Below are 17474 nucleotides of genomic sequence, written 5' to 3'. Positions count from 1 at the left end.
AACATCCATTGTTGGATGTACAAGTTTTAATGGAAATAGAGTGATTTTCATTGTGAATCACAACGGAAAAGGCGCCGTCCACCAAATTCGTAATGCTTTAGGGGAGGGGGTGAGTATTGTCGAGCGTTACCGCTGATACAAAATTTTTAGGATTTTCATACATACGAAGGGGGAGGAGGTCGAAAAATGTTACGAAATGAATGGATGCTGCCAAACACGCTGTGTACCTAAAATCAGCCCTTTCTTAAGAATCTCACCACCGGAATAACTCGGGCCATAGGGACCATTCCGACGTTCTCTGTCCACTTTTGCGAACTAGGTGTACGAGTACACTGTTAAAAAATATTCAGATTTGTTAATTAGTCGGTGAAGGGCGAGATTTTAAGTTCGTTTGCGCTGACTCAGGCCTACATGCGCTGGAGATGTTCCGCGTATGTCATCCTTCTAGGCCCGAACGCAGTTCCTCTCGACAGACCCGATTATAGAAAGTAGTCCTACAAAAGATAAACATAATGGAAGTAAATCGTTAGATACTGTTTTTAAATAAACTTTTTTGTCGGTTTTTGCAGAACATTCAATCATCATTTCACAATGTAGGACAAATTATAACATTAAGCAAAGTTTTTTATATTGTTTTACTGCAGCGGCTTTCGTTAAACAACTTCTTTTTCCGGGCGTAACGTCCCGACTGGGATAAAGCCTGCTTCTCAGCGTTCTATGAGCACTTTCACAGTTATTAAACCTCGAGCAGTCGCGTCTTCTACCGTTTTCAGCGACGCCACGCTCACGCTGTGTACCACAAGTGTGTATTATGTTTCATGGTGCGTGTACTCAGTACACGACGCGACCGCTCCCGGGTTAATTGAGAGCTTCCTCTGCCATTGATCATTTTGCATGTGTATTGCGAAGATGCTTTATTCCCAAGCAGTCAAGGAAATTTTCTTTATGAAAAGCTCCTGGACTGACCACTCGAATCCTGAGAATCGAACCCGTCACCCTCACCATGGTCTTGCTGAATACCCGTGCGCTTACCGCATCGACTTATATATCGGCTATATGGGCTTATCGATAAACCACATTTAATATAAATATTTCTCAAAATTCTACGTAAATTTTCACTTATTTAACATCTAACATTTAACATTTATATTTTCACCAACTTTTTATCTATTAAGGAGATAGTTCCAGAATTAACGGAAATTAACAGATAGTTCCAAATTAACGGGGAAGGCGGAACCACCTACAACCGGTCCATCAAAGGATTTAACTTCGGATCCAACCCAGCTCTAGCGGTTGCTTCCAAAACGACCGCAGCTGTCATTTCACCGACCTCCACCAGCTGATTCAGTATTGGTTAACTTTCCAGCATCAAACCTGCGGAAGCACCTAAAACCGTTGGTTTTTCATTTGGAAAGCCGGGGGAAGCCACTGATGCCATCTACGCGACAGTATCATCAATTGCGGAACCTACCACCGGCAATAGTGATACGTTATACTCCCACGGAACAGCAGAAGAAACTTACCGTCAGTTTCGGTTCGTTGACTGCCGTCGCCACAACGATGGCCAGTTGCAGCACACTTGGAGGATCCTCGGCGGCAAGCCCGTCGTCGTTCACCTTCGGTTCGGTGGCAACGAAGAGCACGGAGAGTAAACCAACGCCGATCGTCAGAAGCGGAAAAATTTGTTCAGCACGAGTCGTATATTTATCCAAAAAGGCTTTCCGAGTAAAAACTCAAACCCGAGGGTAGAGCCAACGAAAATAATACCTACAGGATACATAAGGGGGCAATCGTAAGTTAAATCACGTAAATAAATATTTGGCAATTTTCTATAACCCCACCTTTTAGGCTTATTCCCATGAATGAGCCCCATTTCTCATCGAACTTTGATGTGCAAGTAGTACAAGTACCCGGAAGATCCGATTCGTGTTCAAGATTACCTTGTTTACAGCCTGCCTGCTGCTCTAAAATGCTCTTATCAGTTGTACGCGGATGATCTACAGGTATATGTCTCAGGACCAATAGCTGAGATCGACGAGCTGATCCGCAACATCAATGATGACCTCGACTCAATAACACGCTGGGCTGCCGGGAATAACTTGCATCCGAACCCGAAGAAAACCAAAGCAATCATCTTCAGTAAAAGCGGAACATTTGCCCCACAAACCGACATCGTGTTCAACGGAGAAGTTGTGCCACTGTCAGAAAAAGTCACTAATCTCGGTCTAGAAATGGACGAACACATGACTTGGACTCACCAAATCAATAATGTGACACAAAAGGTATATAATACCTTAAGAACATTCCGCCGATTTGCTTCAGTTCTCTCTACGCAAACACGCCGGAAGCTCGTTCAGGCCGTGATTATGCCTATATTCACATACTGTGATATAGTGTATTATCACGGTCTTTCTGGAGCGCTTAAGGAACAGCTTCATCGGTGTTTCAAATCGGCTGTACGGTTTGTCTACGGTCTGCGACGTCGGGATACTACAGCTGCCGTCCGAAACACCATTCTGGGCCACGACCTACCGACCAACTACCATCTACGTACCTGCAGCTTCATGAAACGGGGGTATGATGGCAGCCTGCCCGATTACCTCCAGAATCACCTAGCTCATGGGCAGCAGCAACGAACACGGTCATTCATCATCCCCAGACATACGACAGCGAGTGGTAAGAGCGTGATGATTGCCGGAGCTTCCTGCTGGAACGGTCTACCCCTGGAAGTGAAGCTGAAGCCAACTCTAGCTGCTTTCAAAGCGGCGATTGTAAGATTAAATTAGAAGCGTAAACTCATTTACAAAATCAGACTTTTAGAAATGTGTATTAACTTATTGTTAGTCAATTTGTTAGGTTTGTTTCTGGATCCTATGTATATTTTCTCATATCTGTTTCCTTGACCTGATACATGGTTTGTAAAACTAATAGGCTAACGTACCCAATAAACAACAAATTACAAATTACAAATTACCTTGTTCATTTCCGCATAAGAGTAACGATCTTTTACCTTGTTAGTTTCGTCCAAGATCATCAACTTCATCTCGTTCGCCGAAAAATTCTTCTCCGGTGACGTGATATTCGCCAAGACAGGTCAGGACCACCTGAGAGGCGTCGTGTAAAACTCCTGTTAATTGTGCCGCAATCCATTCGATTTGTTCTGGTGTCGTTTCCTCGTCATATCCGGTGATTTTTGTGTTCAAACTAATTAATTTCGTAAGGGTTACGGAATAGAAAAAGTTGCACAAATGAAGCTTTCGCCGGTTTCCGGAACCAGCATGTATTATGATTTCTCCGCTACTGTGCCCTTTTATACACTAAACTGGCCGGATCACTCACTGCAACCGGACCCGAGGTCAAAAGCAACACCGAAGTTGTTTCACAAAATGCGACTCGCTCCTGCTCGTACTACTGGTGCAGAATGCTGTTATTTCTGTTTCGCGAACGTGAACTAGTGAATCCACCTCGGAATCAACGAAACACTCCCCGTCGGATAACACAGGCTAATTCTATTTAATATCGTAACCACAACACAAACTACAGCACCACCAGGACAGGAAAGTTCGTCGGATAGATCCATCCGTTAACGTTTTCTCCACCTTCTAATGCAGCTGAGAGAAATGTTTATCCAGCAGCTTCACTTCTACCATCGTTCCACCGTTACGGAGAAGAATCCGCGGGACGTGCTCACCACCGATTCCTTGTCCCTGCTGGATTTCGGACTCGATTTCGGATTTTCGGAACCGTTTTGCACTGCACTTGTTCGGTTAGTAAATAACAAATTCAAAAAAAAAACAAGCGTCTGACAGTTCGCAGAAACTCACCACATCGCTGCGGTCGAGCCATAGAGGAGAAAGGGGTTCGACGGAAATTGGGGTGAAATAAAATATAGGAGACTGTGGGGAAAAGTGCTACTTCGCAGGTTTTTCATTGTTTTTCAATAGTTAGAGGCTTCAAAACATATGGGTTTCTTGGTAAAGTTTGCTCAATAAATTGACAGAAAGCCGTAGAGCACATAAAAAAATTTCACGGGAATGGTCTATTCACAAAGGAGTCATTCTTGCGAAGAACAATTCATTCATAGGCACACTGGATTTGTTTTGGAAGATTTTCCCGGTATTTGGCGAATCCGTGCCTAGCCGGCTGCAAATGCTTTATGATGTGTTTACCATACTGGTGTACAAAACGGCGCGCCAGAGTAGCCGAAAGTCGGTGAATATCCTTTGCACAAACATTCAACAGGCAATCGAGGCTGAAGGTACAACCCAAGGTACGACCCATTCGTAAATATATCCACAACCAAGCCAAGAAGGCTGAACGGCGAGTACAACATGTTCTAATGTAATTATTTAGGCACAATCAGGTCAAGAAGAGCGAAATATTCGAGTTCAACACGTCAATAAAAAATTTAAGCAAATCTCAAATGTTTCCTTTATTATTTTTTTTTCGGAAAAATATTAATCAGATGGGGGGATTTCTTGAGCATGCTTACTCATTTATATAAAAACGGGTAAAAAATACCCTGATGAGTAACGTCAAAATCAGGGTAACGCTTACCCAGATTTAGCAGCCAACATCGGTAACCCAGATTTGAGTAAAGGTACCTTTACCCACTTTAGAGTAACTGCAGTTTTGCTCGATTTGGGTCACAGTGACATCAATCTGGGTAGCTGGGGGTTAGCGTGTAATCCAAGATTCAATATGTGTGGCATACCCCTCATGCATGCGACCAGTGTAAATGGGACTTAATTTGCCGTACACGTTAGTATGACAATTCGAAGCCGTTATACGGTGCTCCCTCAACATATACGCATAAGACACATGCAATGAACAGGTCCCTCTTTGGACGACCACCTCCGAGGTAAGTTGTGCTTCTCTGGACGCTTCTGCACATTTGGCGAACCTGCCAGTAATTGAGCGAACGAACAAAATTTCGCATAAACGTGCTTATTATAATTCGCCATCATCAAAGCCTCGCCGAAATCAACGAAATAAAGCAACTTGGGAAAATCGCCCCTCGCATGCACCGCAACCCGCAAGTAGCACATTCAATTCGTTTCAAAACGATGCTTGTTGAAATTAGCCAACACCGCTTGACCCATCACCAAATGACGCCATTTTAAAAATAGCTAAAAAAATCCCCAAGCCGTTTCAAAACGATGCCGCTTAAAAATGAAAATTTCCGCCGCAGCATGATAAACTCACCGCTTTGCACAAACATATCGCACGACTTGATGGGAATAAGCCCCAATCAAAGTAGCAAAGTAAAGCGCGACCCCGCCATGGTCGGAAAAAAGCAGATGCCGCAAATATTTTCCTTTACAATCGTTCTTTTAAATTGCCAAACATAACTAATACGTCGCGTTTTGAACTTTACAGATTGAAATTCGAAGTTCTTAACAACAATCCCAACACAATCTGCGCAATGGACAACCGCGGCAAATACGTAAGGCCAACGGAAGACCTAAACGATTTGAGCGATTGCGATTTGGAGCGAGACGCAGATACCAGTGACAACGAAGAAGACATAACCAACAAAAACGAGACGAACGAACCCGCATCGAACGGTGGTACCGACGAGGACAGCGACAGTGAAAGCACCGCGAGCCACCGCAGCAGCAATTACAGCACAGCCAGCATCGATTCTTCCAGCGACGATGACGACCAGGCCACCCCAACGAAGACGAAGGAAGCCAGCCCGACTGGTGAAGCCAACCCCAGTAAGCAAAATTATCCGGAAAAGGACCGCGACGGCCGGATGGAGCAGATCGAAAAGGTTTTAGCGGACCTCAGGAAGGCTGTAACTCTGCTTCAGCCTGGTAATCAACAGCTCGCACCACAGCAAGTGACCCCCGAAGCCGGCCGCAGCTGGGATTTCACCCGCGAACCCGCCCGCAGCTGGGATTTCACCCGCGAACCCGCCCAAGCCACCGGTTCACACACGACTGTACGCCCAGAACACATTAAGCCCTATCCCAGCGGTGTCCGCCCGAACAAAATGTGGGCCGAGTGGTACGACTTCATCGAGGATTTCGAGGTTGCGGTGTCGATGCATAATACAAACGACCCAGTCTACAAGATGAAACTGTTGTACCTGTCCCTTGGCAAAGAACTGCAATCGATCGTCAAAGCAGCCAACCTCCGCCCCAGCCTGACGGACCCGCAGTGCTATTCGATTTTCGTCAAAAACATTGAAACCCATTTGCGATCAATGACGGACACAACTGCAGAACACCAAGCTTTCCTGAAGATGAAACAGGGAAAAGATGAGTCAACCGTTACTTTCCACGCTCGGCTTATAAGAGGCGTAAAGCTATGTGGCTACAATGCCGACGACGAAAGCCGATTTGTCAGAGCCCAATTGCTAGAAGGACTGAGAAACAAAGAGTTGGCAAAGGCTGCCCGCACCTATGGCTACGACACCAACTTCATTGTGCAATCAGCAACTCGCGAGGAAGTTTATGAGGAAGAAACAGCTGAAAGAACGGTTGACGCCAATATTCTGGAAATTGGTCGGCGCTCCGGTGTCGGCCGAAAACGAATCAACACTCATCAGCAATTTGACAACCCGGCGACCAAGCAACGCCGTACGAATTCAGATTTCATGAGAAATGGACCATGGCGCCCGGAACGATCGAGACAAGCAGGCAACTCCACACAGCAAGCAAGAGACGGACAACGTAGCCCTCGAACGCAAGATCGTAACACACGCTGCCCAAGATGCAACAACCTCTTCCATCGAAATCCGCAGTGCCCTGCATTGACCAGAACATGCGACAACTGTGGCAAACGAGGACACTTCGCGGTTGCATGTCATTCGGAGCGCCCAAACGCAGTACAGCAGATCTCGAAGCAAGCCGATGCTGAATCTTCGGGCGAAGAGAACGTATTTTACGAAAAACAGGTAAAGCAAGGCTGAATACAAATACTTGAATAAACTTGAATATAAAATCTCCAGCTTGAAAGCGTATTTCATTACATCCCAACATTCCTTTAAATTTCCTTTTTAGAACGTTTTTGCCCTCACTTTGGAGGACGCGCTAGTCGACTGCTGTATCGGATCCGCCAGACCAATAAGCTTTCTCATCGACTCCGGAGCCGATGTTAACGTTATCGGGGGCGAAGATTGGGTGCACCTAAAACAAGACTACGACTCGGGATTTGCGCAACTCCAGATCATTCAACAACCCAATAAAAGTTTGCACGCCTATGCTTCCGCTAAACCGATGCCTGTCGAATGCACGTTTAAGGCAACAGTTGAGGTACCAGGAACTGAAAAACCATCTGTGGTTGCTATTTTTCACGTTGTTTCTGGAGGATCAAGATCGCTGCTCGGCCGATCCACTGCGCACGACTTGAATCTTCTTAAGGTTGGAAAGACCGTAAACAGCTTTGAATCCAACGATAGCGATAGTGTATTCCCCAAGATGCCGGGTGTGCAAGTTAAATTTAGTGTAGACCCGACCATTCCTCCCTCGAAGAACGCGTACTACAATGTCCCCGCGGCGTTCAGGGAGGCCGCCAGAAAGAGATTAGAGGAAATGGAAAAGCACGGAATAGTCGAGAAGGTGACGAAGGCGCCCGGTTGGATAAGTGGGATGTCCGCCGTGGCCAAAGGCAAATCGGATTTCAGACTCGTGGTGAACATGAGAGCTCCGAATAAAGCAATCAACCGGGAATATTTCCGGCTGCCGCTTATCGACGAAATGCGTGTTAAGCTCCACGGTGCCAAATATTTTTCGAAACTAGATCTTAGCAACGCGTTTCATCACCTGGAGCTATGCGAAGAGTCTCGCGATCTCACCACCTTCCTCACTGAAAACGGTATGTACCGTTTCACGAGGCTAATGTTCGGGGTCAATTGTGCCCCCGAAATATTCCAGCGCGAGATGAATCGGCTTTTTGCTGGTATGGAGAATGTAATCGTGTATATTGACGACATTCTTATTTTTGCTGAAACGTTGGACGAGCTACGCCAGACTGTCGAAAAAGTCCTCCAGATACTGCGTGAAAACAACCTCACACTTAACCGTGCAAAGTGTGAATACGACAAGAGCAGTCTTAAATTTCTTGGACACCTGTTGGATGGTGATGGCTTCCATGTTGATGAGGAGAAAATCAAGAGCCTGCGCAATTTCCGGGAGCCCGCGAGTATCTCCGAGCTAAGGAGCTTCCTTGGGCTCGCGTCCTACATTAGCACATACGTGAGGAATTTTGCAGGGATATCGCGCCCGTTATGGGAAATCGTAACAAGTAAAACATGGACTTGGGGTGAGAAACAAAGAGAAGCTTTCGAACGGATTAAACAGCGAATTCTACATTGCACAACCACATTGGGATTCTTCTCAGACACGGACAAGACCGTCTTGTACACCGATGCCTCCCCCGTTGCATTAGGGGCAGTGCTAGTGCAAGAAAGCAAGCATCGCCACCCAAGGATCATCAGCTTTGCGTCCAAAGCACTTACAAAAACCGAGCAGAAATACGCCCAGAATCAACGGGAGGCGCTCAGTGCGGTCTGGGGAGTTGAACATTTCTCCTACTTTCTCCTAGGAAGACACTTCACCCTCCGCACTGATGCCCAAGGTGTAGCATTCATCCTTAACCGCTCCCGAGAGGAATCGAAGCGAGCTCTCACCCGGGCAGATGGTTGGGCACTTAGGCTGAGCCCCTACAGCTATGACGTGGAGTACGTGCGCGGGATGGACAACATAGCCGACCCGTCTTCTAGGCTCTACAATGGCGAGGACGAACCGTTCAACGACGACGCTAGCCCGTGGGAAATCGGAAGACTGGAAGCAAATTCCGTGGAGATACTCACCGAAGACGAGATCATCACCGCCACATCAGAGGATGAAACGCTTAAACCCGTGTTGGCGGCATTGGAATCCGGACTATGGTCGGATGTGGACAAAACCTACCACAATGTACGAGACGAGTTGTCCGTTCGAGATGGCATGATCATCAAAACCGGTTGCGCAGTTATCCCTACATCACTACAGGACAAAGCCTTAAAAGTCGCACACGAAGGGCACCCTTCTGTGGCAAAAATGAAAAGTATTTTGAGGCAACGAGTGTGGTGGCCAGGACTGGCGACAATGGTACAGAAATGCGTGGAGTCATGCGTAGTCTGCGTCACGAATGGCAAGCCAGAACGACCCCCTCCTATGCAAAGGGTTTTTGCCCCGAAGGTTGTGTGGGAGTCAATTGCGGTTGACTTCAACGGCCCCTACGCTCTACTGGGTGGTATATCGATTCTTGTCGTTATCGATTACAGATCACGATTCCTCTTTGCAAGACCCGTGAAGTCAACAAGCTACGAGTGCACCAAGAGAGTCCTCGAGGAAATATTTGAAATAGAAGGGTACCCGAAGAGCATCAGATCGGACAACGGACCTCCATTTAACGGATCAGACTATAAGAACTACTGCGCCAGCCGAGGAATAAAAGCTGTTTTCTCCACGCCGATGTACCCGCAGCAGAACGGTTTAGTGGAAAACAGCATGAAAATCGTGAACAAGGCTATGTCAGCGGCCATCTCCAATAAAACAAACTACGCTGACGAACTACGAGAGGCTGTGCATGCATACAACTCCGCAGCACACAGCATAACCCGACTCCCTCCTGAGGAAGTCATGCAGGGCAGGAAAATTCGACGAGGCCTACCTCTGGTCAACCCGGGAAAAACGGTCGTCGACGATGCGATGTGGGATGAACGGGATCGGAAAGCGAAGCTGGAAGGAAAGCACAGAGAGGATAGTCGTCGTGGTGCTCGTTCGTGTCGTGTACAACCCGGCGATACGGTAATCATTCAGCGTCAATTTCGTAGCAAAGGTCAGCCGAGATTTTCTCCCACTAGATACACGGTGGCAGATGAAAATAACGGAAGCTTGGTCCTGCACTCCGAAGATGGCCAGTCCCTCAGACGACACGTCACGCAAACCAAGAAGGTTTCTCACTGTCAAAACAAATCCAAATCAGATGAAGTCCAGAATCCTGGTGTAGCCGACGACAATGAACCGAACATGACGACATCGAGTGCTCCAACCGCCGCAGAAGACCACACAAACACAAACCGCAGAAGTCGAGTAAAAAGGGCCCCAGCGTACCTTGACCAGTATGTCCGGTCCGTTGAACAATAAATATTTACGAAGCTCATTGTAACACACCTTCATCAAACACCTGAAGTGAATAAAACAATTAATTAACAAAACACTAATTATCAATTTACCTGTGTGGAAGAAATTCGTTTTGTTTATGACTGTTCCGTTTTCCTACTCGTTCCAACTTTCTTTGACATGACAGCTGAGTCTAATTTATTAGGTGTTGTTATTTACACCGTCGTGAGTTACGCCACCTTCGCATACACACTGAGAATAAAATATATCTGTAATTTATTTCGTATTTTTTTTTTTTTCTTTTTTCTTCAATTATGCTGGACATTCAGTTTATACATGTTGGGCATGTTAGCATGTAAATAATCTTTACTACTTTTTTTTGAGAAGAGGGGAAATGTGTGGCATACCCCTCATGCATGCGACCAGTGTAAATGGGACTTAATTTGCCGTACACGTTAGTATGACAATTCGAAGCCGTTATACGGTGCTCCCTCAACATATACGCATAAGACACATGCAATGAACAGGTCCCTCTTTGGACGACCACCTCCGAGGTAAGTTGTGCTTCTCTGGACGCTTCTGCACACAATATAGAGTTTCCAAGGTTTTTCCAAGGTTTCACCTGGTTTCACCATTCTTCCAAATTGTGAGGTGACGCAATTGTGAATACAGGTCGGACTCGATTATCCGGAGTATTGATTTTTATTTCACTCCGGATAATCGAATTCTCCGGATAATCGAATCACGGAAAAAAATATTAAATTTCAATTTAAAAAGTATATGTTTTTGTTATTTTATGTGCATGAAGCTGTGACGTAGCCAGAAATTTAAATTAGGGAACGTCCATAAATTACGTAACACATTTTTTTTTATTTTTTCTTTCCTCTTAGTCATACTGCTTTAATGAGACCCCTGAAGTTTTCGTATTTATTGGTCATCACACAATGTTGAATGCTCTTCTCTTCGTAAAGCGTGACGTAAGTTATAGGCGTTCCTTTAGAATATTGTATCCACTTATCCGCCAGCGGTAATGGCGGCGGCGGGCATATCCAACCGGTTCGGATTTTGACGTTTCTTGGGGAAAAGTCAAAACAGTTTCATTGTCCTCCTCACCCCTTCACCCACCGTTTGATGGCGCCACCCGATTGTGGTCCCCAAGAAACGTCAAAATTTGAATCGGTTATTTGTGCCCACCGCCGCCATTACCGCTCGCGGATAAGTGGATACAGTGGGACCTTGATGGTATTTTAGGCTGACAAAATCTACATAGTTTTTTTTTGTGAATTTTGAACTCCATAAAAAGTTTCTGATTCTATCAAAGGAAACAATCCAGTTGAAGGGGAATTGTGAAGGGATGTGGTTTATGTTAATTTTTGTCAGTATTGATGAACGAGAAAAAAATGTCATAAATAGGGCTATAGTATTAGAAATGTACTTTTGCTATTTATAGCGGAACAATTTTTTCTTCTAATTTTTGTTGGCATGATATGCCTACTGCAACACAGTCTTCTCGGAGCTTCATCAACGATGTTGAGATAATTCGATATTCTGAATCTGTACGTCAAACAGAGCCAAAATTCAAAATCAATACATTTTTATAGGTGAAGTGGAACAGGTGTAGACAACTTAAATCATAATTCATAATTGAGCGGCAAATAAAAATAAACATCACAAAAAACATTTACCATTGTAGATCAATGAGTGGATCCCTTTTTGTTGCCTTTCCGGATTATATTACAAAGCATTCTAACTCAGAGCTTCTGCGCTAAGTCTATGATACACACGTAGTACTGAGAGCGGTGATCTCAATTCCGCAAAAACACGCTTAATACAAAAACGATCACAATCTCGCTAAAGGAATCCTTGTAAAAATCTTTAAAAGAATTCCTTGGTTTGCCCCTGGAAAAATCACTGGAGGAATCTTTGGAGAAGTTTGACAGAAATTTCTTGATCACTTCGAGAATTACTGTAATTCATAGAAGGTTTCTGTAAAAATTTCTTTAAAAATCTCCAGAGGAATCCATGGACAACATCCCGAAGGTCTATACCTGAGCAGGAACGAATAATCGACAAAAATACCTCAACGAGTTATTGGTTTGGCATTGAGGGCTGCTTAAGGTTTTATTGAATTATAGAACACGCACCATTTATTGATTTAGGTTTTGCATCTCAGTTTAATATTCCACACCTTTTCTCTCCTGCTCGGGTATATGGGAGTTCCTGGAGAAATCCCTAAAAATATCCTGAGGAATATATGGAAGAAACTCTGCAGAAATCCAACGAAAAGGAGCTCCTGGAATAATCCGTGGAGAAACTCCAACAGTACTTTTGGGACTTCCTCCCTAAGGGACTTTTTATGCTCCACCAACAGAAAATTCTGGAGGAAACTAGAAAAATCCTTGGAGAAATCTTTCCAAGAATCGCAAGAATAATTCTTAAGCAATTTTGTAATTGTAATTGTAATTGCTCAGTCCACACCCAGGCCGACAACTGTCAGCCCATCTGCTTGTGGGCAGATGTGGACCTACTAAGCCTCCCCCGTTAACATGTCCTACACCGAATTAGCACACCGGGATCTTCCACAGGCAGGCGCTGGCGTTACCAGTCCCAACAAGTGTCAGATACATTAAATAGATGGGGTAGAGGATATAGGAAGATGTGGGAATAAGATGGGAAGAGGCAGAAAATGAAGAGATAGTAGAGAGGTTTCGATTTTGTTGCTGAAACGAGAAAAAGAAAGAATGATAAAGAACATTAGCGATATGTTCATAGATTTTGATTTGGTCGATAATTTCTCATCTATTTTGTTTCCATATCGTTGCATCGGTGATCATTTTCATCGCCTTTCTAGTTTTGTTAGAGCCATCTCGCGTTTTTCCGTCATGTCCTCTTTGCCGGTTGGCGACGTTCGGGATGTAAGTAGAAAAGCATGCATTTAATATGATTAGTACGACAGTAATTGTGATTGCTCAGTACTTCCAGCCCATTTGTCCGCAGTACATATCAGGCATCCCGTTTTAACAAGTCCTACACAGAATTAGAAACCCGGATCTTCCACAGACAGTCCTAACTAGTGTCAGATAAGTTCAATTGAGGATAGAAAGCGGCAAAATGAGAAGACAGTAGAGAAGGTTTGGTTCATTGGTAGCTGTGTTCATGTGTTGTCTGTCTGACATTGAAAAACTATTTTCCGTAAGTGTTTAACTCGCCACCCCAAATTTAATACCGGAAAAATATCTGATCAGATGTATAGTTTGGCAATTCTATGTCCACATTGAAATGCTTTTGTTAATACATTGTTTATCAAGAAGGAATAATGTTGTTTACTGTTATAAAATAATTCAGTTAAAGGGCAGCTAATGTATTGTAGTCAAGAATAAACCTACAGAAAATGTCTCAATAAAAAAGTTAACTCTAGTTCAACTAACTACACAAACTGAAAAGTGTTATTATATTTTACCAATGATTTCATCCTAATCTTGACCCTAACATAGTTATGCGCTTAGTGTAAGTGGACGCCGCTTATGATTTGGTTGGACAATGACCAAAAATAATGTTGTTTCGACAATAGTCACATACTATGCCCTACGACATTGACGATTCTATTGTCTATGGCTCATCTATTTCGCGCCACCCAGCAGGGACTTGGTCTGATACCCAATTCAGCATCTCCATTCCACGTAATGTACCGCACCTCTTTTGATTTGTGATATATCACGCGGAATATTGTTCTCTTCATTCGGATAGCGACTGTGTAACCCCCTTGGATTGAAAGCCTCCATCAAACATGAAGCGACTAATCGGATACTGAAGACTCTATACCAGATTTGGCTCAGAGACAGGTAATCAGTGAAGTCAGTTTTTTCTCGTTTGTCAGAGACGATTGATACGTATTAAGACAAACTTTCCACTGCATCTGCCAGCAGTAATCGGTGGTCAATCAACATTCCGAGTCCCCTAATTTCACAAGGATGCTAAGGATCACCGCTCATGCTTTACAATACAGCTGGAAAAACTAGAACAACACCTGGCCACAATGATGCATAAAGCACTAAAGCGGACCGGAAGATTCGATGAGCCAGCCCCCACCAAATAATTCTTAAGCAATTTATAGAGAAAACCCTGGTGGTATTGTAGGTTAAGAAAGGTAAGGAAGAATCTGCAGTAGTAATTCCTAAAGAAATCCCAAGTGGACTGAAGGATTCCATACGGAATTCTTGGAGGAATAATAATTGATACCAAGAGGAATTCATCATCTTATTTGAATGCTTCCAACTGCTGGATGTTTGTGTCGGGAATTCATCATTAAAAAAATCTCTGGAGGATTTTTCTATGGAAATTATAGAGGAATCCCAGCAGTAATATCCGAAGGAATCTCCACAGGCATTGTTTGGGAAATTCCTGGATTGACGTCTGTTACCATAAACTATATTTTGAAAACAGTCGCATAGTTAGCATTTCAATGGTTTGGCCCTTTCCAAATATAACGGGAGATTTGTTTGTTACGTAATTTGTACATGATTCCAAAATATAACTGATATTAAGATTGATTGTAAAACGGTATGCCGAATGCAAAACACTTTTTCTTGTTAAAAAAAGCTAACACAATCGGTTCAGAAAATCGATAATATCTGGGGAAAACGCAATCGAAGCCTCCCAAAATCGGGTCAGCACAGTATTATAATATCAAACGATTTTGAATTTCTGCATTACAGATCAAAAAAAATCTCAATAAAAAATACTCCGGATAATCGAGTCTAAAATTCCGGATAATCGAACCCCGGATAATCGAGTCTCCGGATAATCGAGTACGTCGCCTCTATCTGTTAATGTTACTGTATGACGATCAGGTGCTTTTCTGTTGAACACTATGATCGAATGCCTAAGGATCATAAAGAATGGTCTACTTATCCCATACCAAGTTGTAACAGTATTTCATAATGTGCACAAATTGTCAAATATTATAGCGATGAAAACTCGTAAGACATGGTGGCAATGTGTAATAGCCATTTCTCAAATGGTTTATGATTATATTTCAACAATTCACTTACACATGTGTATTGAACTGTATGGCACTTAAATTGAACAGTTTGCTGAACAGTCGCAAATATTGGTATTTGTGACGACCGAATTTTGCAGTCTGCTCAGTTTTGTAGAGAAAAAAAATCTTTCGTGTGGCCATCGCAAGCGGAGTGAAAAACAAAATGCCAATTTATTGCGTAAACTGTTTGAAGCAGCTGGAGCCGGTTAGATTGAACAGGGGTAAGTTTTGCAGATTAATAAGGTGCTGTTTTTGGTGGTATAACTCATCACATGAAAATTATTTTGCAGAAATCGCGTACTTTTCAACAGCATCAGCCACATTCCGCCTAACTGCGTCTGCGAGGAATTCTGTCCTACTCCTATTCTAGGCAAATATGTATATTCTGGAAAATCCGTCCCCATCGGAGGGAGGCCCACCATCGTAGGCGCTACCCGGATATCGAAAAAAGTAATACGTTTTGTGGATGAAATCGAAGATAAATGTTTATTAAATAAAATAAAAAACAAATCTCTGATGAACGCATAACCGACTTTTTGTTTTAATTGTTCAAATACAACAGAACCATATATCATACGCTTAAATTACTGTAGATAACTATAAATCAATAATAACACATACATTGTTCGTATTTCTTCCAGATTTATTGTTCAACTGACCTCAAACCATTTGTTATACAGTAAATTGTTTGAAAAACTGAATAATAAACCAATCATATCCTTCACTGTTTTGCGAAAAAATTGTTCGAGAAAACGAGCGATTTTTTATGGTAACCTATCTTAACCGCCTATTCCACATACTGTAATTTGGCGGATTACCATTTGTCAAACTGGCAAATATGTACAGGGGATAGACAAAATGATCGGGACAGGCAAAATTTTCACTTTTCAAAAAATGTTCAACTAGCTGTAACTTTTCGAAAAGTGCATCAAATATTTTCAAATTTTTACTGTAAGTTCCTCAACTAGTTGTGTATCGGTGAACAAAATTTGGAAAAGATCGGACAATTCTTCACAAAGTTATAAAGATTTTTGAAAAAGATAAAATTATCCGATAGCCAACTTTGAGCTGTTATATCTCCGGATTCAATAAACCAAATGCAATGAAATTTTGTCCATTTATGACTTATATAATGAGCTATGAAAAACCATTGACTTAACTTAATATTCTTAACACGGAAGAAAGTTATAACGATTAGATTATTTTTCTAAAAAAACACCAAATTATCCAAAACATCAACATCGTTTCAAAATTCAAGATGCAAATTATAGTTCATTTAGTTTCCCTCTAATTGACTTATATATAAATGCGTTTTGAAGGAAAGTAACAACAGAGCCGCCAATGAATTGAAAAAGTAATGGGATGCATATTAAAAATAGACCAATTAACTAAAAAATCGTGAAAAAAATAAAATCGCTATAACTTTTTCGCTTGTTGAAAATTTCAAGTTAAGTTAAATGTTTTCCAGAGTTCATTATATAAGTCATGAATGGTCAAAATTTCATTGCAATCGGTTCATTGAATCCGGAGATATAACAGCTCAAAGTTGGCTATCGGATAATTTTATCTTTTTCAAAAATCTTTATAACTTCGTGAAGAATTGTCCGTTCATTTCCAAATTTTGTCCACTGATACACAACTAGTTGAACTTACAGTAGAAATTTGAGAATATTTGATGCACTTTTCGAAAAGTTACAGCTAGTTGAACATTTTTTGGAAAGTGAAAATTTTGCCTGTCCCGATCATTTTGTATATCCCCTGTACATGGTATGGTAATCTTACTGTTATCTCTGATAGTTTAAGAAATGGTTAGATGACAATTTTTAATAGTCACCTACAGTATGGAAAACAATGCATTTACAGTTAATGTTTATGCGGGTAGTTCAACCTGAATACGTCCCTGGATATATACCTGGTTACTGGTCGTCGCTATTGTTTTTTTCAAACTTGTTATTCCTCATCCAACCCTCAAGTTGTACAGACCTATTTTTCAAATAAACCTAACTTGTTCGTGTTCAAACTCTCTGCGTTCGTCAACGTTTTCCGGTCCCTCAAAAAAAAGGGTAATGAACAAGCTTGAAGAAACTTCTTGAGCAGTTAAAAAGTTACCATTTAAGCTGTTAGTATTGTGTATTTACCGACTACTTGTATTCTACCGGTTACTTAAGTAGCCGTTACAAAGTAGCCGTTTTCTTATAAAAATCAACTTGATTGTTAAAAAATGAATGTCGCTGAGTAGCTAGTGGCAACGAGGATTAGCGCATACAATAAAAATGTTTAAAATCATTTTTAAGTTACTCTTTTTCTAAAACGGC

At 42.5% G+C, this 17474-nt stretch overlaps 1 long non-coding RNA gene across 1 annotated transcript; it reads left to right on the top strand.

The window, feature by feature from the left end:
* The first annotated feature begins 12291 nt into the window (after window positions 1–12291).
* LOC134288335 (uncharacterized) lies at window positions 12292–15592 on the top strand. The gene is made up of 2 exons (XR_009997907.1): window positions 12292–15380; window positions 15450–15592. It is a non-coding gene; the product is annotated as an uncharacterized LOC134288335 (long non-coding RNA).
* Window positions 15593–17474: the final 1882 nt, after the last annotated feature.

This window comes from Aedes albopictus, chromosome 2 (assembly GCF_035046485.1).
Source record: "Aedes albopictus strain Foshan chromosome 2, AalbF5, whole genome shotgun sequence".
Classification (NCBI taxonomy): Eukaryota; Metazoa; Arthropoda; class Insecta; order Diptera; family Culicidae; genus Aedes; species Aedes albopictus.
Note: the sequence above shows the minus strand (reverse complement) of the source record. Positions and strands in the feature narration are given on the sequence as shown.